Genomic DNA, 24,927 nt, shown 5'->3' with positions numbered 1-24,927 from the left:
AAAGGGGGCGGGGGGGGGGGTACAGGGCGGCACGGTGTTGTAGTGGTAGTGGTGGGATCATTTTTGGTTCTTGAGCTGGTTGGAGAGCCAGTCGAGGCCTTCGTAGAGGCCGTTCCCACTGGTGGCGCAGGTCGCCTGGATGTACCAGTTCCGGTGGCGCAGCGAGTGCACGCCCAGCTTAACCGTGATCTCGTTCATCGCGTTGGGCAGGTCCTGCTTGTTGGCGAAGACGAGCGGCACGGCGTCCCTGAGCTCATCCTCTGCCAGCATCCGCATCAGCTCCTCGCGCGCCTCGTTCACTCGCTCCCGGTCGTTGCTGTCCACCACGAAGATGAGCCCCTGTGTGTGTTTTGGAAATAGTGACGCCACAGAGGCCTGATCGTGTCCTGGCCGCCCACGTCCCACGCCGTGGAGCTGATCTTCTTGTACTCCACTGTTTCTACGTTGAAACCTATTGTGGGGATGGTGGTGACGATCTCTCCCAGCTTGAGCTTGTCCCCCTCTCTCCCACTCCCCCCTCTCTCCCACTCCCCCCTCTCCCCCCTCTCCCCCCTCTCTCCCCCCTCTCTCCCCCTCTCTCCCCATCCCCCCCCCTCTCTCCCACTCCCCCCTCTCCCCCCTCTCTCCCACTCTACATAATGAGAACCGCTCGACCGCGGTGGTTGACCAGTCGAGCGAGCGGCCCACAATGAGAAGGTGACGAGTTCACGTCCTGGTTTAGTGTGCGGTGGATGATGGGAGGTCCTGGGTGATGAGGGGGGGGGGGGGGTCAGCCCATCACCCCTCCAGGGTCGATATAATGAGCACAGTACCACACTGTGGGGAAGTGAACCAGCGGTGGTTGTCCTGTAGATGGACTCAGCCCCGCCGTGGGAACGTGGCATTTCCATCGCTGGCTCTGCTGTAAAGGGGAGACAATCACCAATTCTTCGATGTTCATTTGAGCAGGAAAATCACTTTGACCTTTGACCCGAGAACAACTTGAAAACGTCAATGCGGCTTCTGCAACTTTCGAGATTTGGCTGCGTGCACGTGGAGGAGGAGGGGGGGGGGACTTGCGGGGCAGGATCGGGGAAGCAACTCGCAGGTCGGGAATGATTCAAGGTGACAGGAGAAGGCATTGCAGATGCACTCCAGATGACGATGCACAAAAACCCCCATCGCCACCGCCGATCTCGCTCGAGACCACAACAACGGGACAGCTACTCGGAGTGAAACTATTCACAACGCCTATTTGAAATGAAACTGGGCATCAGAAAAGGGGTTTAAGTGGTAGTCGTCATCAAATCGTCTCAGCTCGTGGTGCAAGTAAACAGACTGTAGTCTCCAACTCTTAGTAACCACTCGGTCTCTCCAGTGGCCTCTCTGACGTAGGACCATCGCCCAAAACGTCGCCTATTGTATATGTTTCCTTTTAAGGCCGTACACACACAGAGGGAGAGTGCTGTTATTGACAATCGCGTTGTGTTATTTTTTCACTCTCCGTCTCACTCCCATCAACCCCCCCGCCCCGCCCCCACCCTCCAGTCCCCCCGCCCCCGCCCCCCACACCGCCACGAGGCTGCAGCAATGAACCAGACAGAGCTCCACCCACGTGACTCCTCCTGCCGCTGCTGCTGCTCACTGCTGGGGGGTCTCGATTCGTAGCGGGGAGGGGTGCCCCCCCCCCCACAACACCCCACACCCATCACCCATGCAGTCCCAGGGATGACTGAGTCGACGGTGGGAAATTCCACGTTCCTGTGGCGAGACCCCCCCACATTTTCGTAGCTGTGGTCAGAGATCTTGACTCATATTCACGGGACCCATTTTTTCGCCCATTATCCAGGCGATGGCAACAACACTTTCTTGAGACGTCAAGATGCGCGCACACCAAATCGACAACACACCTCTTGCAAGGCAACATAAAGTCCGCATTGACCGTGCATCATGTTTGCGGTAAAGCATACAAGCAAACACGCTTCGATAACGATGCACGCGTTGTCCGTGCTGCTTAAGCCGAACATCGCCCCTGTACTGTGCACCTTTTTGGAAACGTGCATTGAGATTATGTCGAGATATTTGAGTGCTGCCAATGTCCCAATGATGGGCCCACTTCGTTGAGCTGTCATTTGTGGTGGCTTCTGGCGAACAAGTTGATACCTCAGTGGGCTGCCTGGCAGGATGGGGATGCGTTAGTGTTGTATCTGTGCGTGCTTGGGTGATGCGTTTACCATTCTCCTACTCGACATTGCTACCAGCTTTTTGTATCGTTCTTACCCCGTGGCCCCGACTGGACATCTGTGAAAAAGAGCTTGATAGCTCTTCGGATTCCTCCTGCACTTTTAATAAACATTCTGATCCTGATCGTTTGGTCTATGGCACCATTGAGACAAACCGGTAAGAGAGGCTGCTCTCTCTGATGCTGACCAACCCGATTGTTTGCACGTTTCACCATGAGCATGATGTGGAGTTAATTCAGATGTTATAACCGGTACTTCGAGTAAATACAATTATTATGTTTTCAATCCGGGTCGGTATAAGGTTAGCACAGTACCATAATCATCATAATCAATTAGTCATCTTTATCTTAATTAACATAATTATCAACATCGTCAGCAATTTACCATCAGCAGCACCAACTCCCCACTATTATCATAACCATTATCACCATCATTATCATCACCGGCGTTATCACTGTCTTTATCAATTTACTAGCATAAAAAATTAATCATCAGCATCATCAGCAGTAGTACGAACAGCTATTTACCACCACCATCATTATCAGCAAGAGCAGAGCCTTACGTGTATTTAAATCGTCATCGATATCATCATTATAAGCACCACGACCATCATCATCAGCCACTAAAATCATCATCATTACCAATTCACTATCATCACAACAATCATCAGCAGCAGCAGCCGCAACAGCAAATGACCACCACCACCGTCATTATTCCACGACCATCTGGATCATCGCCATCAGCAACTGATTACGATCTCACGACCACTGCCCTAACGAGCGGTCACGTGGGCATTCGTTTCTCTCCAAGGCCTCCTCCGGTTCTTCCCTCCACAGTAAGAATCGGCACGACTTGAGATTGCTGAGATTGCTAAGATTGCTGAGATTGCTAAGATTGCTGAGATTGCTGAGATTGCTGAGATTGTTGTGCAGTCGAGATTCAAAGCCTGTGCAGTGTTTGGACTGGCGGCTAGAATGTTCCATACGTTCAGCCACTTCGCTGCGCTGCATCCATTCGCAACATGCGGGTTGCTTCTGAAAGAGAAGCTAATGGCGCAATAGTGGCCTTCGCTTAAACAAATAAAAATAAACATTGTTTAGCTGAATTTGTATATTTTTTGGGTGATTTGTTTACCTTTCCGTATTTTCCACTCCTATCGTGTTTTTGCAACGTTTGTTGTTGTAACGATAGCTCATCGGATTCCTCCTGCCCGATAAATACAGATGCCGATTGTTTTTCAGCTTGTGGAATTGGCCAAACATCTCAATGTAGCAGGACCCTCTTGAATACGAGCCTCGAGACTCGGTGAGGCTTTCCTGGGTAAGCCGTCGTCACTTGTATCGATCGTATTTAATTAAAAAAACATCGGCGATTGCTGCAAAGTGAATTGTCCCGAGTGAACAGAATGGTTCCTGCCACACGAACGTGGAATTTCCACCGCTGGTGAGTCGAGCGCCGGTCCCACTGATCGCTCAGAGTGCGAGAGGCCACGTGACACGTGCCCTTAATAGGAGCTCGCTGACCAACGTCGCTTGCTCCACCTGCACCCCCAACCCCAGCACTGCACCCCCCATGCGCCCACCCTCCCCGTGCCCCCCACCTGCGTCTCTCACAATGCCCCCCTCCATTTCCCCCCCCCCCACCCCCCTCTCTAACCCACCCCCATCCCCACTCCGTCTCCCTCCACCTGCGTCTCTCCTCTTGCTGCCCCCACCCCTCCGCTCCCCCCAGGTGCTCCCCCCGATCTCCCGCCCCCAGAACTTCACCCTCCCACCCGTCCCCACCCCCATTTATCTCCCCCCCCCCCGTTCCCTACTCCCCACCTCTCCCCAGGACTCTTCCCGCATCTCCCACACCCCCAACTCCCCCCTCCCTCCAACTGCCCCCCCTCACAGCCCCTCCCTCCTCTTTCCCCCCTCTACCCCCCTCTTTCAACTGCCCCCCCCCACATCCCCTCCCCCCTCTACCTCCTCCCCTCACCCCCGTGTACCAAGGCAGATGGTGAGTGGCGAGCAAGCGAGCATCGATTCTCGCGACTGCGAAGCGAGACAGCCTCCCCCTCACCCCCTCCCCCCCACACTCATCACTCCGTGTCAGCGTCCCCGTCTCCCGAGGGGGTAACGGGGGAGGGAAGGAGGGGGGTGGTACCCTCCTGCCCCCCCATTCCACCACCCCCCCTTACCCCCCTTCAGCCAGAGGCGCCCCTCTGTTCATTTAATCAAACACACGCACTTGCACAGCGTGCCCACTCGTGCAGCCACGGCGCATTTGGTGACAGTTGGTAAGAGTTGGTGACAGTTGGTAAGAGTTGGTAAGAGTTGGTAAGAGTTGGTAAGAGCTGGTGACAGTTGGTAAGAGTTGGTAAGAGTTGGTGACAGTTGGTCACAGTTGGTACGAGTTGGTGACAGTTGGTGAGAGTTGGTAAGAGTTGGTGACAGTTGGTAAGAGTTGGTGACAGTTGGTCACAGTTGGTAAGAGTTGGTGACAGTTGGTAAGAGTTGGTGACAGTTGGTCACAGTTGGTCACAGTTGGTAAGAGTTGGTGACAGTTTGTACGAGTTGGTGACAGTTGGTACGAGTTGGTGACAGTTGGTACGAGTTGGTGACAGTTGGTGACAGTTGGTTAGAGTTGGTGACAGTTGGTACGAGTTGGTGACAGTTGGTGACAGTTGGTAAGAGCACTCACGGGCTCGCGGCGGGCAGGGGACCCCGGTTCGACTCCCGACTGGAACCCCCACCTCACTTTGCGTAGTTTGTGTGTGATTGTTTATGAGTGTGTAAGTGAGTGTGTGAGTGTGTACGTGAGTGTGTATGTGAGTGTGTGTGCGTGTATATGTGACCCTCCGCTCACAATCATTAAGGACCTTCATGATGGTGAGCGGGCCAGGGTAAAACTACGTAGCCAGGAGTCAGAGCCATTCCCTGTTCACCTTGGGGTGCGACAGGGATGTCACCTGGCTGCAACATTATTTAACATCTATTTCGACCACGTAGTTCGTGAAGCCTTCAGTAGCTGTACCAGAGGAATTTCCATCTGGTACAGATACAATGGGAGGCTGATCGATGCCCGGGTGCGGTCAGGAGATGACTCCCTATTGGTCAACCACGTTATGTATGCTGATGATCTGGTAATTGCTGCTCATTCAGATGGAGGAGTTGGAGATGCTGCTGCTGAGACTGGAGCGTGCCACTAAGAGGTGGGGCCTTACCATCAGCCCCACCAAAACGAAGCACCTGTCTGGGTATTTTGTACCATCGGACACTCCACCCCCACAACTCCCAATCGGTGATGGGGCAGTTGTGGAGAGAGTGGAGAGTTTCCCATACCTGGGCAGTGTGCTCATGACCGGCTCCAGTTTAACAGCAGAGGTCTCGCTCCGAATCAGTCGAGCGGCAATATCTTTTCATCGGTTGCGTAACGCTATGTGGAAGCTACCTGGTCTGTCGCTCCGCACGAAGCTTCAGGTCTTCTCGGCCACGGTCATTCCCTCCCTTCTCTACGCTTGCGAAACGTGGACCCCCCGAATGGAACATCTTCGCCGGTTAGAAACATTTAGGTTGGCCTGCCTACGATCCATCCTGGGTTTAACCAGGCTGGATTGTGTGAGGAGCTCACAAATCCTCGAAAGATCTGGACAAAGTCCCATCGGTGAGCTCCTCCAGCAGGCGAGGCTGCGTTGGCTGGGTCATGTAGCCCGCATGCCCAGCCACCGCATGCCTAAACAGCTTTTGTTCGGCCGGATCGAGGGGGCTAAACGGGCGTGGCACGGGCTGGAGAAGAGATGGAGTGATGTGGTACAGGAGGACGTGGAGCTGAGTGGACTTGCCGATGACTGGTACCAGCGGTGTCAAGATCGGCCTCAGTGGAGGAGGCTCGTGAAGGACGCTACTGGGCAGTTGGAGGCAGTCGCTCTCCAACAACAGCGGAGGGCGGAGGAGCGACGCTCACAACAACGAGCGGAGCGCGGGTGGATAAAGCACGGCAAGTTTGCACAGTAGGGGGCACAGGTGGTGCATCAGCCAGTCATCTTGGTCATCTCGGTCAGTTGACCCGTGGCACCTGGGTCTGCCCCGTGACCTGTCAGCGGGCGTTCGACACTTCACGTGGCCTCAAGGTGCACTTGGCCTGGCACAAGCGTCGTGGTGACGTCACCGCCACTTAGTGGCGAATGGCGGTTGTTGTTGTGTGTGTGAGTGTGTGTGAGTTTGTGAGTGTGTGTGAGCGTGTGTGTGAGTGTGTGAGTGTGTGTGTGAATGGGGAGCGGTAGTGTAGCGGTAAGCATGCTGCGCTCTGGACCTGGCGATCCGGGTTCGATTCCCGCTCACGGCCAACACCGGTGACGATTATCTGAACCGGTCCTGGGCCTCCCCTAGGTCGACTCAGCCTGAAATGAGTACCTGGTGCGGTGAGTAAACATCACCACTGGAGAGACAAAGGCGGTCGGGCGTGGTGCTGGCCACCCACCCCCTCGTGTACCGTTCCGGCCTTTATAGGTGCTTGCTAACAGCACTTGCCCCTATAGTCTGTTAAGCCCACACGGGGGATCTTTGTCTTCGTGTGTGTGTGAAACTGCGCTCGCTGAGACCCACGGCTCCGGCGAGGGGTCTGTGGGGGATGCGCACAGCCCCCCACCCCCCCGCTCCCCGTGTCGAGATTTGCCCCCAGGGCTCGTGGCAGCCGCGCTGCGCCTCAGCCGTGAGCCCCCGGGGAGACGCCGTGGGCTCACCCCCCTCCCTCACCTCCCCCTCCCTCACCCCCCCTCACCTCCCCTCACCTCCCCCTCACCTCCCCCTCACCTCCCCTCACCTCCACCTCACATCCCCTCACCTCCCCCTCACCTCCACTCACCTCTCTCTCACTGCTTACTCAGCTGCTCCTCCTCCTGAGAGAACCGCGCTTCAGGGACGCGTCATTTAAAATTACTTCTCGGGCGATAAAAAGCCACACCCTGTATGCAATAGGCGACGTTTCGGGCAATGCCCCTTCTTCATAGTCGAGGCATTGCGCTCAAGCAGTGACATCGTCACCCCCCCCCCCTGCTGCACCCCCCCCCCATTAGCCCCTCCCCCCTATCCCCCAAATCTCCCCACCCCCTTTCCCCAGCACTTCACCGTTGGCTCACGTGACCCGAGATGAGCGATGCAGGCACACGGAGCTGACAGCAGCAGCAGCAGGAGGTGGAGGAGGTGAAAGAGGAGGAGGGGGTGTAGGAGGATAAGAGGGAGGATGAGAGGGAGGGGGGGGAGTCCGTGATTTATGAAAATGAGGAGGCGCATGGCTGATGCTGCTTTCTTTAATCACATTTAATTGCCTCGTGTAAATCACATCCGTAAAACACGCGCGCCTCGCTCCCCTCCCCCTCACAGACGAGCCCCCCTACCCCCCCACCCTAGCCCCCCCCCACCCTAGCCCCCCCCCCCTCACCGGAGCCCCCCCCACCCGAGCCCCCTATTGTCTTCACGCGGGCGGGGAGTTGATACGCTGGAGCGTGGTGAGGCCTTTGTCTGGCAGCGAGCCAGCGAGCGAGTGAATGAACGAGTGAGTCTGAACCGGTCCTGGGCCCCCCTAGGTCGACTCAGCCTCAAATGAGTACCCCAGTGCGGTATGCAGTAAACGTCGCCACTGGGGAGACAAAGGCGGTCGGGCGTGGTACTGGCCACCCAGCCCCTCGTGTGCCGTGCCGGCCTTCATAGGTGCTGCTCGCTAACAGCACTTGGCCCTACAGTCTGTTAAGGCTACACGGGGGATCTTTGTCTTTGGGTCTGAACTCTACAGCACAGGCAATGGCACAGCCCCTGAAAGTGCTTGATTCGCGCCACTGCTGGTTCAATTTCACCACCACCATCATCATCATCACCATTATCATCATCATTACCATCATCATTACCATCATCATCATTACCATCATCATTACCATCATCATTACCATCATCATCATTATTACCACCATCGTCATTATTACCATCATCATCATTACCATCATCATCATCATCATTACCATCATCATCATTACCATCATCATTACCATCATCATTATTACCATCATCATCATCATTACCATCATCATCATTACCATCATCATCATCATCATCATTTCCATCATCATTACCATCATCATCATCGTCACCATCATCATCATTACCATCATCATCATCATTTCCATCATCATTACCATCATCATCACCATCATCATCATTATTACCATCATCATAATTTCCATCATCACCATCATCATTACCACCATCATAATTTCCATCATCATCACCATTACCATAATTATTACCATCATCATCATTACCATCATCACCATCATCATTACCATCATCATCATCATCACCACTGCGTCTATTCACCAACACCACGTCATCATCATCATCACCACCACCATCATCACCATCATCATCATTACCATCATCATCATCACCACTGCGTTTATTCACCATCACCAACACTGTCATCATCATCATCATGATCTGGGAACGGCCTCCGCTGTCGACGCTATCTTGGCCTCCTCTTCCACGTTGACGTCTTGGAAGAGGCGGGAGGAGCCATACTTCCTCTCCCCACACGCCGGCGAGCGAGCGGCCCTTGGCGTGGTGAGAAACATCGCAGTGGCGACAAGCGAGCGATCACGGAAAGCGAAGAAGTCGGTGAGTGCTGGAATCATCAATGGCGCTGATCGCAAACAATCAAACCGACACTTGCAGGGCTGCGTATTAATCCTTTCACGAGTGCCACGTGGCCGTGTGTCCCTGCCTCCAGCCAGGCAGCGAGCCAGCCAGCAAAGCTTCGTTGAGAATCCAGCATGGAAGTGGCGGGGAATGCCCCTGAGTGGCACACGCCCCCCGCCCGTGTCTTCCTTTGTTGATTCCCAAGTTTCAACTCAAGGCAAGCGTCTCTCTCTGTGGGGGGGGTGGTGGTTATATGGGTGGGGGTGTTGGGGAGGTGCTAAGTCTAAGTGGTCACACATTTGCACCCAGCGAAGTGAAAACTCGCCTTAATGACTTTCAGACGAGAGCCAGAGAGAGCGAGAGAGGCAGCGAGCGAGCGAGACAACCGACACACGAGCAAACCCAGTCAGTGAAGGGAGTCTCACGTGAGTCGCTTTGCTCACTCGCGCACAAACTACGCCGCGGGTTCCGACCGTAAATACACCGACTGCACTGCATTTGTATTCTTCTACAAACGTGAAATGCGTACGTCGTTACGTCACGTCGTTACGTAGATCGTGTCCTTTCAATTCATCTGTGCCGAGTGTGTCCTGGCTGGCTGCTGGCTGGGCTCCTCTCGCCGTTGTTAGTAGCTGCCGCGGGCCCTGGTCACCGCAACTAGCCGGGTAGCTGGCTGCACGGGATTTCGAAACGGCGGGGAGAAGATGAAGTTCGAAAGACGAAAAAATGAATAACACGTGGTCCAACAAGTAGTAAGTTGAACACTTAGTAGGTATAATACGTAGTAAGTCGGCTTTCGCGACAAATATTATCCATAACAGAGGTTATTTTTGGGTGAGATCGCTTAAATAAAAAGGCACACGGTGACTACATCACATTTAGCCCCTCTACTTGAGACGGATACAGGAGGATAAGTCGACAACTCTGCCTGCTATTGCCGGCCAGACGTCACGGTGCTCGAATAGTAACACACAACCGGTGTGTGCTGAACTAGTACACTACACTATACACTACACCATACACTACTACACACTATACACTACTACACACTATACACTACTACACACTATACACTACACTATACACTACTACACACTATACACTACACTATACACTACACTATACACTACACTTTACACTACACTATACACTACACTTTACACTACACTTTACACTACACTTTACACTACACTATACACTACACTATACACTACTATACACTACACTATACACTACACTTTACACTACACTATACACTACACTATACACTACACTTTACACTACACTATACACTACACAATACACTACACTTTACACTACACTACTACACACTATACACTACACTATACACTACACTTTACACTACACTTTACACTACTACACACTATACACTACTACACACTATACACTACACTATACACTACACTTTACACTACACTATACACTAAACTATACACTACACTTTACACTACACTTTACACTACACTTTACACTACACTTTACACTACACTATACACTACACTTTACACTACACTTTACACTACACTTTACACTACACAATACACTACACTATACACTACACTTTACACTACACTACTACACACTATACACTACACTATGCACTACACTATACACTGCACTTTACACTACACTTTACACTACACTATACACTACACTATACACTACTATACACTACACTATACACTACACTATATACTTCACTATACACTACTACTCACTACACTATACACTACACTATACACTACTACACACTACACTTTACACTACTACACACTACACTATACACTACACTATACACTACACTATACACTACACAATAATAGTAAATGTAGTGGGTTTACTCTCCAACCGTGTGTGACGATTATCTGAACCGGTCCTGGGCCTTCCCTAGGTCGACTCAGCCTGGTGCGATATGTGAGCATCGCCACTGGGGAGACAAAGGCGGCCGGGCGTGGGGCTGGCCACCCACCCCCTCGTGTGCCGTGCCGGCCTTCATTGGTGCTCACTAACAGCACTTGCCCCTACAGTCTGTTAAGGCTACACGGGGGATCTTTGTATTTTTCTTTGTTTGTGTCTGTGGGTTCATGATGTCTTTGTGTGTGTCTGTGTTTGTGTGTGTCTGTGTGTTTGTGTGTGTCTGTGTGTGTGTCTGTGTTTGTGTGTGTCTGTGTGTTTGTGTGTCTGTGGGTTTATGATGTGTTTGCTGCGTTATGAAGAAGGGTCATTGCCAGAAACGTCGCGCATTACATATATTTGTGTTATTCCATTCAAGGGCACACGGCGTGATTTTCATTGTTAGCTCTGTGCAGAACCACTGTCAACGCATCACGAGCATTGCCAAAAAATGTGTTTGTGTGTGCGTGTGTTTGTGTGTGCGTGTGTGTGCTTGTGTGTGTTTGTGTGTGCGTGTGTTTGCGTGTGCCTATGTTTGTGTGTGCATGTGTTTGTGTGTGTGTGTGTTTGTGTGTGCGTGTGTTTGTGTGTGCGTGTGTTTGTGTGTGCGTGTGTTTGTGTGTGCGTGTGTTTGTGTGTGCGTGTGTGTGTGTGCGTGTGTTTGTGTGTATGTGTTTGTGTGTGCGTCTGTTTGTGTGTGCGTGTGTGTGTGTGTGCGTGTGTTTGTGTGTGCGTGTGTTTGTGTGTGTGTGTGTTTGTGTGTGCGTGTGTTTGTGTGTGCGTGTGTTTGTGTGTATGTGTTTGTGTGTGCGTTTGTTTGTGTGTTTGTGTGTGCCTGTGTGTTTGTGTGTGCGTGTGTGTGCGTGTGTTTGTGTGTGCGTTTGTTTGTGTCTGTGTGTTTGTGTGTGCGTGTGTTTGTGTGTGCGTGTCTGTGCCTGTGTTTGTGTGTGCATGTGTTTGTGTGTTTGTGTGTGCGTGTGTTTGTGTGTGCCTGTGTGTTTGTGTGTGCGTGTGTTTATCTGTGTCTGTGTTCGAGTCTGTCTATGTACGCATCTTTGTCTGTTTACGCGTACGTTTGTGTCAGTACGTGTTTCTCCGCGTGTGTTGAGCCAGTCCTGGGCCTCCCCTAGGTCGACTCAGCCTCAAATGAATTCCTGGTGCAGTGTGTGGCCAACATCGCCACGTGGTCCTGTCCACCCCCCTCCGTGTGCCGCATTGACCTTAAGAGGTGCTGCTCGCTAACAGCACTTGCCCCAACAGTCTGTTGAAAGGCTACACGGGGGATCTTTGTCTTTGTGTGTGTGCGATTGCCAGCCACGTGACCGTCCGGCTCTTGAGGCGCTCGCTCACAGGGGCAGTGTGTGCAGGGTTACCTGGGGGAACTTTGCCTTGCTTTTGCGCTCATCACGCGTTCGAGTTTTACCTATTCCCGTTCGGACTGCCAGAGACAGACAGAGAGAGGCACGTGCCGACTCAAGTGGGCACGCACGCGGTTTAAATAAAGAACGTCGCTTTAGTTCTCGCATGTGACCTCCCCCGCCCGCTCGCCCCCACCCCCCAGTTTCACCAACCCGCTACTGACCAGCGTGGTGAAGTATGGTCGACCAACCCCCGATGACCAACACGGGGTGCTGGGAGGTCTTCATCCAGATAAAGTGGCTGTGATTTGTGGAAGTTGTTGTGGTAGTTGTTGCTGTTGTTTATCTCCCAGAACGACATGTTGGGGTAGGGGAGCGGTGGCGCTGTGGCTAGGAGGAGGGAGGATGATGATTCTGATTGACATTTCAGCCCGCGTCACTGCTTAGATGATTCGTTTTTCCATTGCGTGCGCAACGCGTGCTAGCCACGTGGGTCACAGATGTTGTGATCGTATCCTCCGGATTATAAGACGCACCGCAACCCCCACAACCCCCACCTCGCCCCCACCGCTCCGAGTGAGCGGGAGAGAGCCAGACGAGTCCTCACGCCCCGACTTACGGTCTCACCCCGATTTACGGACACGTCCTGACTTACGGTAACTCCCCGACTTACGTCTCTTTCGCACAAAACGTCGTCGCCTCGTTGTGAACACCGCGACCCGATTCGCGTCGCCTCAGCCCCCACCCACCACCACCACCCACTACCACCACCACCATCCACCACCACCACCACCCACCACCACCACCCACCACCACCACCCACCACCACCCACTACCACCACCACCACCATCCACCACCACCCACCACCACCACCACCCACCACCACCACCCACTACCACCACCACCACCATCCACCACCACCACCACCCACCACCACCACCACCACCCCCCCCCCCCCCGTGTGGCCCGTACAGGGGGGGGTCTTTGTGTGCGCCCCGTGAGGTGCTCGCGATCCTCGCGGTGCAGATGGATGAGAGACAGAGACCTGGGGGGTGGGTGGAGGGGGGTCCCAGGGGTCGTCACAACATCCACCCCTCCAACCCCCTCCCACCCCCCTCCCACCCCCCCCTCCCCCCCGTGTTTCTCACGTCTCCCACATTCCCGCTCCAGCGCCCCCTCTCCCAGTACCCCCCCTCACCTCTCGTCTCTGTCCCATCACCTACACCACCACCACACCACCACCAACACCACCTACACCACCACCACACCACCACACCACCACTACCACCTACAACACTACCACCTACACCACCACCACCACCACCCACACCACCACCACTACCACCTACAACACCACCACCACACCACCACCACCTCCACCACCACTTACACCAACACCTACACCACCACCAAAACCTCCACCACCAACTTCACCATCACCAACACCACCACCAACACCACCTACACCATCACCAACACCTCCACCACCAACTCCACCATCACCAACACCACCACCTACACCACCACTACCACCTACACCACCACCACCTACACCACCACCACCTACACCATCACCTACACCACCACTACCACCTACACCACCACTACCACCTACACCACCACCACCTACACCACCACCACCACCTACACCACCACCACCACCTACACCACAACTACCACCACCACCACCTACACCACCACCAGCTACACCACCACCTACACCACCTACACCACCTACACCACCACCAACACCTCCACCACCAACTCCACCATCACCAAGACCACCACCAACACCACCTACACCATCACCAACACCTCCACCACCAACTCCACCATCACCAACACCACCACCTACACCACCATTACCACCTACACCACCACCTACACCACCACCACCTACACCATCAGGTCTTCGTCACTGCTGTTGGCGATCCCCCCCCCCGACTCATCCACTCCCGTCGACTCTCCGCTCGCAAACAGCCAGTCGAGACGACGTTTCGGGCAGGGACCCTTCTCCATGGTCTATAGCCAGGGCCTCTTTTTTTGAAAGCACAACGATGAAAAAGGTCCCCATCCACGTGTTGCGACGAAGGGCCATTGCCCGAAACGTCGTCGATAGTATGTATTATTTTTTTGTTATTTTAAGGGCACGCCCAGTGTCATTCACCAACGTGCTGACATTTGTGTTCGAGGCAGCCAATCGTTGTGTTCCGACATACGAACAACCGGGTGTCAGGAACGAATTGTGTTCGTATTCCTCTCCCATCTCACATTCCTCTGCACCCCCTCCACCACCCCCCACGCTGTTATCCCCTCGCCGTGGGAACACGGCAAGTTTACGAATCGGGGGGTAGGAGGAGGAGGGGAACGAGAAAACACGGAGCCAGGCCTCGCGTGGCAGAAAACACTCGAGGAGCGTGGGCTGCGTGGGGTGGCAAACACCCAGCGGCAACCATAAACCTCCTCCACTTCCTCCTCCACTTCCTCCTCCATCTCCTCCTCCACCTCCTCCTACCCCTCCTCCTCCTCCTGCACATCCGACCTCTTCCTCCTCCACGTCAGCGGCGTCGTGGTGACGACGTTGTCAGCTCAAGGGGTGCCGGCAGTGGTTCAGGTGGGGCCCCAACATTTGGTTCCTCTTGCCGACTCACATCGTCACATCAGTGCCGTTGTTCTTTCACGCCGTTGTTGATAACAAATCTCATGGTGGCTGTCGATGAGGCCCCAACTCGTAGCTTTGCCACCAGGGGGGTGAGTGAGTGGGTGAGTGAGTGAGTGGGTGAGTGAGTGGTTGAATGAGTGAGTGGGTCAGTGTGTGAGTGGGTCAGTGAGTGGGTGAGTGAGTGGGTGAGTGAGGGAGTGGGTGAGTGAGTGAGTGGGTGAGTGAGTGGGTGGGGGAAGGAGTGGGTGAGTGATTGGGTGAGTGAGTGGGTAAGTGAGTGGTTGAGTGAGTGGATGAGTGAGTCGGTGAGTGAGTAGGTGAGTGGGTGAGTGCGTAGTTGTTACATGTAGTGTGGTGGTTGAGTGAGTGGATGAGTGGTTGAGTGAGTGGGTGAGTGGTTACGTGGGTGAGTGTATAGTTGTGACCTGCAGTGTGGTGGTTGAGTGAGTGTTTGAGTGAGTGGTTGAGTGAGTGGGTTAGTGGTTGAGTGAGTGGTTGAGCGAGTGTTTGAGTGGTTGAGTGAGTGGGTGAGTGAGTGGTTGAGAGAGTGGTTGAGTGATTGAGTGAGGGGGTGAGTTAGTGGTTGAGTGAGTGGTTGAGTGGTTGAGTGAGTGGTTGAGTGAGTGGTTGAGTGAGTGGGTGAGTGGTTGAGTGAGTGGTTGAGTGGGTGAGTGGTTGAGTGGGTGAGTGGTTGAGTGAGTGGGTGAATGGGTGAGTGGTTGAGTGAGTGGGTGAGTGGTTGAGTGAGTGGGTGAGTGGTTGAGTGGGTGAATGGGTGGGTGAGTGAGTGTATGTGTGAGTGTGCGTGTGTGAGTGTGCGTGTGTGTGAGTGTGCGTATGTCCGGCAAAACAACCTCCTACCTCCTCGCGGTGCCGGACGGGCAACACTGTCGTGGGCAGTGCTGTGGGGGGAGGGCCAATGCCCATTGGCCTCTCCCCTCATGGCGTCTGTGACCACCACAGTGGCTAAACGGGGGCTCTGGACGGGTGCGAGGGGCTGGTAACCCCTCCACCTTCAATTAACCACCACTAAACTACGATTTAAACATAAACCTGTAATTAATAAGCTTGTGCCGGAGGCCCCGGGGGGTCAGGCTTTTATGACGTCTCCTGGCCAAACCCCATTTGGCGGAGCCAGGAGATTGAATTTTAACCCTCGGGGCTCCTCCAGTAACAACGAAAAACCATTGCGGATGGCCACGTGGAATGTTCGAACGCTCACTGCGGAGGAGAGGCTGCCACTCCTCTGTCGGGAGCTGGACCGGTACCGCCTGGATCTCTGTGGCATTCAGGAGGTCCGGTGGACCGGTTCTGGCTCCTGCCACCATGAGGGGTGGACAGTCCTCTACTCGGGGCAGGAGACTGCCAAACAACAGGGTGTGGCTCTTCTTCTGAACAAAAGAATGAAGGGGGCGTGGGAGCGTGGCGGTGAGGTGTGGGAAGCTGTAAGCCCCAGGATACTTTGGGCTCGCCTTCCCATCAACCAGAGGCGAGGAGTGGTGGTCGTGGTTACTTACGCCCCCACCGAAGACGAACATCCGTGGAGGGATGCAGGCAAAGCCGATGAGTCAGACGCTTTCTATGACCTACTGTCACAGGTGCTGGCTAAAGTGGCCACTCGGGACAGAGTCATCTTGTTGGGTGACTTCAATGCCCGAGTTGGTCATGATGCTGGCACCTGGTCTGGAGTGATTGGAAGGCATGGGCCAGATCAGCTCAATAACAACGGTAGGAGGCTGCTAGATTTCTGTGCAGCCCATGGGCTTGTAATTACCAACACGCTCTTCCGGCATCGGCGCATCCACACAACATCATGGATGCATGCCGGGTCCAAGCAAGAACATCTGCTGGACTACGTAGTGACGGACCAGCGGATGCGAGCCCATGTCCTTGACACCAGGACCTACCGTGGAGCTGATCTGCCCTCTGACCATCGACTAGTCATCTGTAAGATGCGCCTGCCATTCTTCCACTCCGGTGGTGGGTGTACACCCAGGATCCCATTCCAACCAAAAGTGGCCTGGTCTAAGTTAGCTGATGAAAGTTGCAAGCGAGAATTTCATCATCGCTTGCAGCTGGGGTTGGCATCGTCCCCCACTCCACCTGATGTCGAGGGTAAATGGGCGAGGTTTAAGACTGTGACTCATGCAGCTGCAATGGCTGCTTTGGGTACGCGGTCCAGACCTCCCCGGGAACCCTGGCTGACGGAGGAGGTGTTCAGGTTAATTGAGAAAAAGCGACAGGCCCACTCTCATCGCCTACAGCATCCCACGTCAGAGAATGAGGAGGTTTACCGCAGCCTTCGCTCGGAGGTTCGGAGAGCCGTAAGGCGCTGTAAGGATGGGTGGTGGTCGCGGGTTGCTGAGGAGATGGAGTCTGCCTCAGTGGCCCGCGATCACAAATCACTATTTAACTCCATCAAAAAAGTAACCTGCAGCGCCACACCTATTACCATCATTAGAGGAAAAAACGGTGATCCAATCTCCGACCCCCAGGAACAGGTTTGCAGATTTGCTGAGCATTTCTGTGAGGTCCTGGGGGAGGGAAAATCTCTCAGCCAGGAAAACATCATGGCACAAAGTGGGGATAACCCTGCTGAGGCTGCGGTGCCTCAAATATTGGAAGAGGTCACCCCCTGTGAGTGGCTGGCTGAGGTACCGGCTGTTGAGGAAGTACTGAGGGCGATCCGGAGTCTGAGACCAGGGAAGGCACCGGGCAGAGATGATCTCCCAGGCGAAATGCTGAGGGAGGGTGGCGTTTGTGCACAGACTGCCCTATATGACATCATAACAACAGTCTGGACCACTGGACGGGTTCCGCAGGACTGGAAGGATGCCCTGGTGGTCCCCCTCTTTAAGAAGGGGGACCGCACAGACTGTAACAACTACAGGGGCATCTCACTCCTCAGTGTGCCGGGTAAGGTCCTGGCAAGGATTATTCAACATCGCCTTGCTAGGCATGCTGAGGAGAGGCTTGCGGAGCCCCAATGTGGTTTCAGGAAAGGGCGGTCCTGCACAGATGCCATATTTTCTGTCCGTCTGCTACAGCAGAGGTGTAGGGAATTCCAAAAAGACCTACATCTCTGCTTTATTGACCTGGTCAAGGCCTATGATACCATCAGTAGGACTGGGCTCTGGGTTGTTCTTCGTGCTTTCGGAGTCCCTGACCCTCTGCTCACGATCATTAAGGACCTTCATGATGGTGAGCGGGCCCGGGTAAAACTACGTGGCCGGGAGTCGGAGCCTTTCCCTGTACACCTTGGGGTGCGACAGGGATGTCCTCTGGCTCCCACATTATTTAACATCTATTTCGACTGCGTAGTTCGTGAAGCCTTCAATAGCTGTACCGGGGGAATTACCATTTGGTACAGATATAATGGGAGGCTGATCGACGCCCGGGTGCGATCAAGGGATGGCTCCCTATTGGTCAACCACGTTATGTATGCCGATGATTTGGTAATAGCTGCTCATTCAGAAGAGGAGTTGGAGACGCTGCTGCTGAGGCTGGAGTGTGCCACTAAGAGGTGGGGCCTTACCATCAGCCCCACCAAAACTAAGCACCTGCCTGGGTATTTTGTACCATCGGGCACTCCGCCCCCACAACTCCCAATCGGTGATGGGGCAGTTGTGGAGAGAGTAGAGAGTTTCCCATACCTGGGCAGTGTGCTCATGACCAGCTCCAGTTTATCAGCAGAGGTCTCACTCCGAATCAGTCGAGCGGCAATATCTTTTCATCGGTTGCGTAACGCTGTGTGGAAGCTACCTGGTCTGTCGCTCCGCACGAAGCTTCAGGTCTTCTCGGCCACGGTCATTCCCTCCCTTCTCTACGCTTGCGAAACGTGGACCCCCCTAGTGGAGCATCTTCGCCGGTTGGAAACATTTAGGCTGGCCTGCCTACGATCCATCCTGGGTTTGACCAGGCTGGATTGTGTGAGGAGCTCACAAGTCCTTGAAAGATCTGGGCAAAGTCCCATCAGTGAGCTCCTCCGGCAGGCAAGGCTGCGTTGGCTGGGTCATGTAGCCCGCATGCCCAGCCACCGCATGCCTAAACAGCTTTTGTTCGGCCGGATCGAGGGGGCTAAACGGGCGCGGCACGGGCTAGAGAAGAGATGGAGTGATGTGGTACAGGAGGACGTGGAGCTGAGTGGACTTGCCGATGACTGGTACCAGCGGTGTCAAGATCGGCCTCAGTGGAGGAGGCTCGTGAAGGACGCTACTGGGCAGTTGGAGGCAGTCGCCCTCCAACAACAACGGAGGGCGGAGGAGCGACGCTCACAACAACGAGCGGAGCGCCGGGTGGCTAAAGCACAGCAAGTTGGCACAGTAGGGGGCACAGGTGGTGCATCAGCCAGTCATCTCGGTCATCTCGGTCAGTCGACCCGTGGCACCTGGGTCTGCCCCGTGACCTCCTGCCAGCGGGCGTTCGACACTTCACGTGGCCTCAAGGTGCACATGGCCTGGCACAAGCGTCGTGGTGACGTCACCGCCACTTAGTGGCGAATGGCGGTTGTTGTTGTTGTTGTATGGGCGTGTGCTATTATTTATTTACTCTAGATCCTAGCTGAGACGTATCCGTGCAAGAACGCGCGTAAGCGCACTGCGTAGCGGTCTGGCTGGGTGCATCACCACCATCATCCTCATCATCATCACCATCATCACCATCATCATCATCTCTCTGGAGTGTAAAACGGGAACTATAAATACCCGCATTTCCTGTACGATTCGCCACTGACAGTAACCAACTGAATTCGTGTGTGTGCGCGCGCATGTGTGTGCGCGTGTGTGAGTGTGCGTGTGTGCGCGTGTGTGAGTGTGTGTGTGCGCGTGTGTGTGCGCGCGTGTGTGTGTGTGTGCGCGCGTGTGTGTGTGTGCGCGCGTGTGTGCGCGCGTGTGTGTGAGCGTGTGTGTGCGCGTGTGTGAGTGTGTGTGTGCGCGTGTGTGTGCGCGCGTGTGTATGTGTGCGCGCGTATGTGTGCGCGTGTGTGTGTGTGCTATTATTTATTTACTCTGGACCCTGGCTGGGTCTGTTTTGGGGAAATTCCTTCGCTCTGTTTTCGCTCTGAGCATCCTGGCTACGGACCACGCCGACTGACTCATTGTGTAGTGGGGACTCAGCCTGGGACTCACAGTCAGGAACTCACTCTCAGTCAGGGACTCACTCACAACCCCAGGCACTTGCCCGAACTTGAGCACTTTCCCCAATCCTAACACTAGCCCTTAACCCTAACAATTGCCCCTAACCCTAGCACTAACCCTAACTCACAACCCCTACACTAAAAACCCTAGCTCTAACCAGGCCCCTAGCGTGTATGTTGAATTTCTTTCGCACCGTACGTAGCCAACCATGCTCATCGGAGGTGCGTCAGTGCTCGCATCAGCAGCAGCATCAGCAGCCCTCACCCTGACACTCACCCTGTCACTCACCCTGACATTCACCCTGACACTCACCCTGACACTCACCCTGACACTCACCCCCACAAACCGGAGCGTGAACCCTCCTCACTCCAAGCTCTGACACACACCCTGAAGCCCAAGCATCGTCTTCTGACTCCCACAACCCTCACCCTGGAGTGGGGAGGGGGGAGATGAGAGCGCATGGGTGTGGGGAAAGAGGGAGGGAGGGGAGAGTAGAGACGAGAGGGGAGAGCGTGGGGCAGTAAGGGGAAGAGATGGTGAGCAGAGTGTGAGCGAGGGTAGAGGGGGGAGATAGAGAGAGAGATGGGGTAGTGCAAGGAGGATAGAGGGGGAAGAGAGAGATAGAAATGGAGAGTCTGGGGACGCTGTGTGCGACTTTCAACGATTTCCACATCAAAAGAGCGAGGGAGGCAGTGATGGACAGAGACCCAAATCCACTTACACGGGCAGAGGGGGGCTCAGAGAGTGACGGAACGATGACACAGGCAAAGATCCCCCGTGTAGCCTTCAACAGACTGTTGGGGCAAGTGCTGTTAGCGAGCATACTTTGAAGGCCGGCACGGCACACGAGGGGTTGGGTGGCCAATGCACCAAGCCCGACCGCCTTTGTCTCCCCAGTGGCGATGTTTCCACACCGCACCAGGTACTCATTTGAAGCCGAGTCGACCTAGGGGAGGCCCAGGACAAGTTCCAGCAATCGTCTCCGGTGTTGGCCGTGAGCCGGAATCGAACTCGGGTGGCCGGGTTCACAGCGTAGCGCTCACTGCTCCACAGGCAGATGACACAGACACAGAACTGCCTGTTGTTGTTGGCTACGTACGGTGCGAAAGAAGTCCAGCTTAATTCATACACACACACGGGCACAGACGGGCGCACGATGACGCAAGGGTGACTGGGAGCTTTGTGACCAGGGCGAGTTGCTCGTTTCGGGGTTCGGGTCACGGTTGAGATGATGGCTCAAGTTGAGAGTCAGGAGCTCGCGAAAGGAATAAAGTTACGGCGATGAGCGCCGTGTCAGGGCTCGTGTCAGGGCTCGGGGTAGATGTCGAGTCAAAGCAAAGGCTGTAGTCGGCAGAGCCGTCCTTAAGGGTGACGGCGGATCGGGGCGACTGCCCTGGGCCCCGCGTGTTAGGGGGGGGGGCACGCTTCGACGTAACGGCGTCAGATCTAAAACCTCCCGTTTAGTTTGAAGGCGTGGGGGGCTGCCCCCCCCCAAATGTACGGGAGCCCGATGGTTGTGTTTAGATGCAATGTTCGAGTCGAGGTTGGGGCACGAGTGACGACTTGTGTGTTGAGGTTCTCCGCGCCGCGTGTTTACCCCGCAGGGAAGCGGCCGCTCCTCACTCGCTCTCTGCCAAGCTGTCGCACTGAAGGGGGTTTGATGGGACAGCCACCAACCCCCCCCCTCCGCCACCGAGTGAGTACAGTACGACATTGGGGCGAGACGTTTGTCTCAACATTGTTGGTGAAATTGACGACCGACGCACGATGGGCGCGAATGGCGAGGGAGCGGCAACTTTGACGCCCACGCGGTCTCTTTGGCGATGAAAATGCGACGGACGCCACAGACGATATCCAGGGCGGCCGCTGGGATTCGAACCACGAGCCCCTTGCAACGAGCGGGCAGAACCTCGCCGTTTCTAGGCCACGTGACCTCCCCACCTTGTTGAGTGGTGACGGGAACGTCGGGAGGATGGCAGGCGGAGTCCGGGTCAAGTACTCGGGGTGGGTGGGGTCAGGGTGGGGGCGAGTACTCGGGGTGGCTGGGGTCAGGGTGGGGGCGAGTACTCGGGGTGGCTGGGGTCAGGGTGGGGGCGAGTACTCGGACTAACTGGGGTCGTCACTTCTCGCTGTTGCATCCCATCACCCAGCCCCCAAAGCGAGTGGCCCCTCCCCTCGGTCCCTCTCCCTCTGCGTGAGTCCGGGAGTCTAACTGTGAGGACGCGACTCGCGTGTCTCACCCCCCCCCCCTCCTCCCCCTTCTCTAATTGAGAGAACCCAACCCCTAATTACTCGATTATCCTTATCCCGTCTCCCTCTCTGAGCCCCCTTTAATCCCCGTGTCTACCCCGCCCACCAAAACGGGCCGCATCCAGTTTCATAATCCCCGATAATCTCCCTCCCTCCCTCCATCCCCCCCCCCCCCCCATTACTCCACTCCTACCTCCCCTCACCTCCTTCCATCCCTTGCCACCCTCCCACTCCTCTCTCTCCACCCTCCCTCCCCCTCTATCATTCCATCGCCCTCCATCATGCCATCCCTCTCCTCCTCCCATCCCTCGATCGCTCCCTCCGCCCCCTCTCCTCCCTCCGTGACTTCGTTTCTCTCTCCCTCCCTTCGCCTCCCTCCTTCAATTCCTTCCTACCCCGCCTCCATCACTCCATCCCACTCTCCCCTCCATCCCTCTCCTCCCTCTCCTCCTTCCTGCTCGCTCTCTCCCTGCCTCTCCTCCCCCTCCTCCTCCTCCTCCTCCCTGCCTCTCCCTCTCCTTCTCCTCCCTCTCCCTGATCGCTCTCCCCCTGCCTCTCCACTGCGGTCCTCACTCTCGCTCCTCCTCGCAGCGGTCGGAGCGGTGGCGCAGTGGTTGACGCACCGCGCAACGAACCCGGCCCCTCTGAGCTCGATTCCCGGCCCGGGCTGACACCAGTGGACACCCGGGGGGCGAGCGTCGTCCGAGTTGCTCCGAGCCCGTCCGCCTCGCCAGCCCACAGTGCCCAGCACGGCGAGATGTGGCCAGACATAAGCCCGCCTTGACCGGCACGGCGGACGTGGGGAAAGGCACTCATCCAGCAGTGGATCGGCAAGGCGAGCGGTATGAGGCGAATGAATTGACGTCGGGCAAGAGAGAGTAGTTATCGGTCAGGCTATGGAAAAACTTGTCTCCCGTCATGGGAACGTGGAATTTCCACGAGCGGCTACGGAAGACTCGATCCAGTGGTCGCTGGTTCGAGTTGATCTCCCGGTGCGGCAGGTGGAATAAAATGATGCCCTCATCCAGCCCGCAGGTAGCGAGATGTTGAGCACCTCGCCTGGTCTACAGGAGGTCGTGGGTCCAATCCCGACCCTGACGCCTGCCGCCGCTGTCTATTTGGAGTCTGCGCGTCTCTCTCTCTCCCCGTGGTCGCGTGGATTTTCCTGCGGCGCCTCCGGTTTTCCCCTCCATATTCAGAATCAACGTCACCGTGCGTCTAGAGTGTTTAGCTGTCGCTTTAAATGTCCACGTGATGATGATAATGATCCACCACTTGAGTGAGCTGTCATTTGTGACCAGGTCGCTTCCGATCAAGAGCTACACGGCTCGGTGGGGCCTTGCCGGGTGACGTAGGCGGAGCAGTTTTAGTTGCGGATTTGTATACAACACGCCACGTGGTGCACGCGTGTGCTGGGGACACGTGTGGGTCCCACCACCTCTCGCAGGGTGCAGTGGCCACCGTGGAAGAGTAGACCCACCCACCCCACCCACCCACCCCACCCACCCACCACACCCACCCCACCCACCCACCCACTCCACCCCACCCACCCACTCCACCCCACCCACCCCACCCCACCCACCCACTCCACCCCACCCACCCCACCCCACCCACCCCACCCACTCCACCCACCCAACACCCCACCCACCCACCCACCCCACCCACCCCACCCCACCCACCCACTCCACCCACCCCACCCACCCCACCCACCCCACCCACCCACCCACCCCACCCACCAACATGAAACAGCGACTCTCTATAGAAGTGGTTCTTACCCCTGGGGGTGCACACTGCACCCTCTGGGAGTGCGAGATGCCCCCCCCCCTTTCTAGGAGGGGGGAGGGGGGTGTGCGAGACGAGGCCAGATTTATTTGTTAGAAGGTAAATCATCGAAACGCACAAATTAAGCACGAGGCAACGTAAGCGACATCATGGCACCTCCCGTGGCAGTATGAAGATACAGGAACAGGGTTGACCCTTGCTGGCAATAGAGCAGGTGGGTTCAAATGTGAAAACACCAAACAGGAACCTTTGTCAAGGAATCATGCACTGCATGAACCACACATCCTTGTGGTGAACATGCAAACAAGAAAACAGCTTGCTCTGGTAGTAGATGATGATGATGATGATGCGTTGTCCCTGAAACGGATTGGTCCACACCAGAGGCAGCTTTCTTGAGAGCCTCGTCTCGCGAACAGTGATGGACCAGAGGGCAACGCCACAAGGCGAACAGCACAAAGACGGTGCCACGATCAGGAGAACACTTGCTCTGGCAGGATATCTAGTTTGCACGTTCACCACTAGGATGTGTGGTCCATGCAGCGCCCGATTCCTTGAAGAAGGTTTTTGTTCGGTGTTTTAACATCTGAACACAATTGTTTGATTGCCAGCAAGGGTAAAACCTGTTCTTATAACGTAAGTAACAACTTACTTTGTTTCATCAAACCTATACGTATTGATTTAACATCATAAAAACAATTACATTCGAGAACCAAAAGGGGCACCTGGCTGTAGTCAGGGTGAAGAACCACGGGTCTAGAGGGTGGGGGGGGGGGCTCTTGAGTCGAGACCCCCCCCCCCAGAGGATGCCCCTTCCGCCAGCAGTGGAGTGAGCAAGCACTTGCAGGACTGCGCCTGTAAGTTATTGACATCATCGTGACCACACTACAAACCACGTGACCCCTCCCCGTCCCCCAACCCCCCTAAGCACACCC

At 55.2% G+C, this 24,927-nt stretch overlaps 1 pseudogene; it reads right to left on the bottom strand.

Moving 5' to 3' along the window:
• LOC144951409 (ADP-ribosylation factor 1 pseudogene) lies at positions 1–22,984 on the bottom strand (annotated as a pseudogene).
• Between the last annotated feature and the right edge of the window lie 1,943 nt (positions 22,985–24,927).

This window comes from Lampetra fluviatilis, chromosome 62, assembly GCF_964198595.1.
Source record: "Lampetra fluviatilis chromosome 62, kcLamFluv1.1, whole genome shotgun sequence".
Taxonomy (NCBI): Eukaryota; Metazoa; Chordata; class Hyperoartia; order Petromyzontiformes; family Petromyzontidae; genus Lampetra; species Lampetra fluviatilis.
This window is presented reverse-complemented; position numbering and strand designations above follow the sequence as displayed.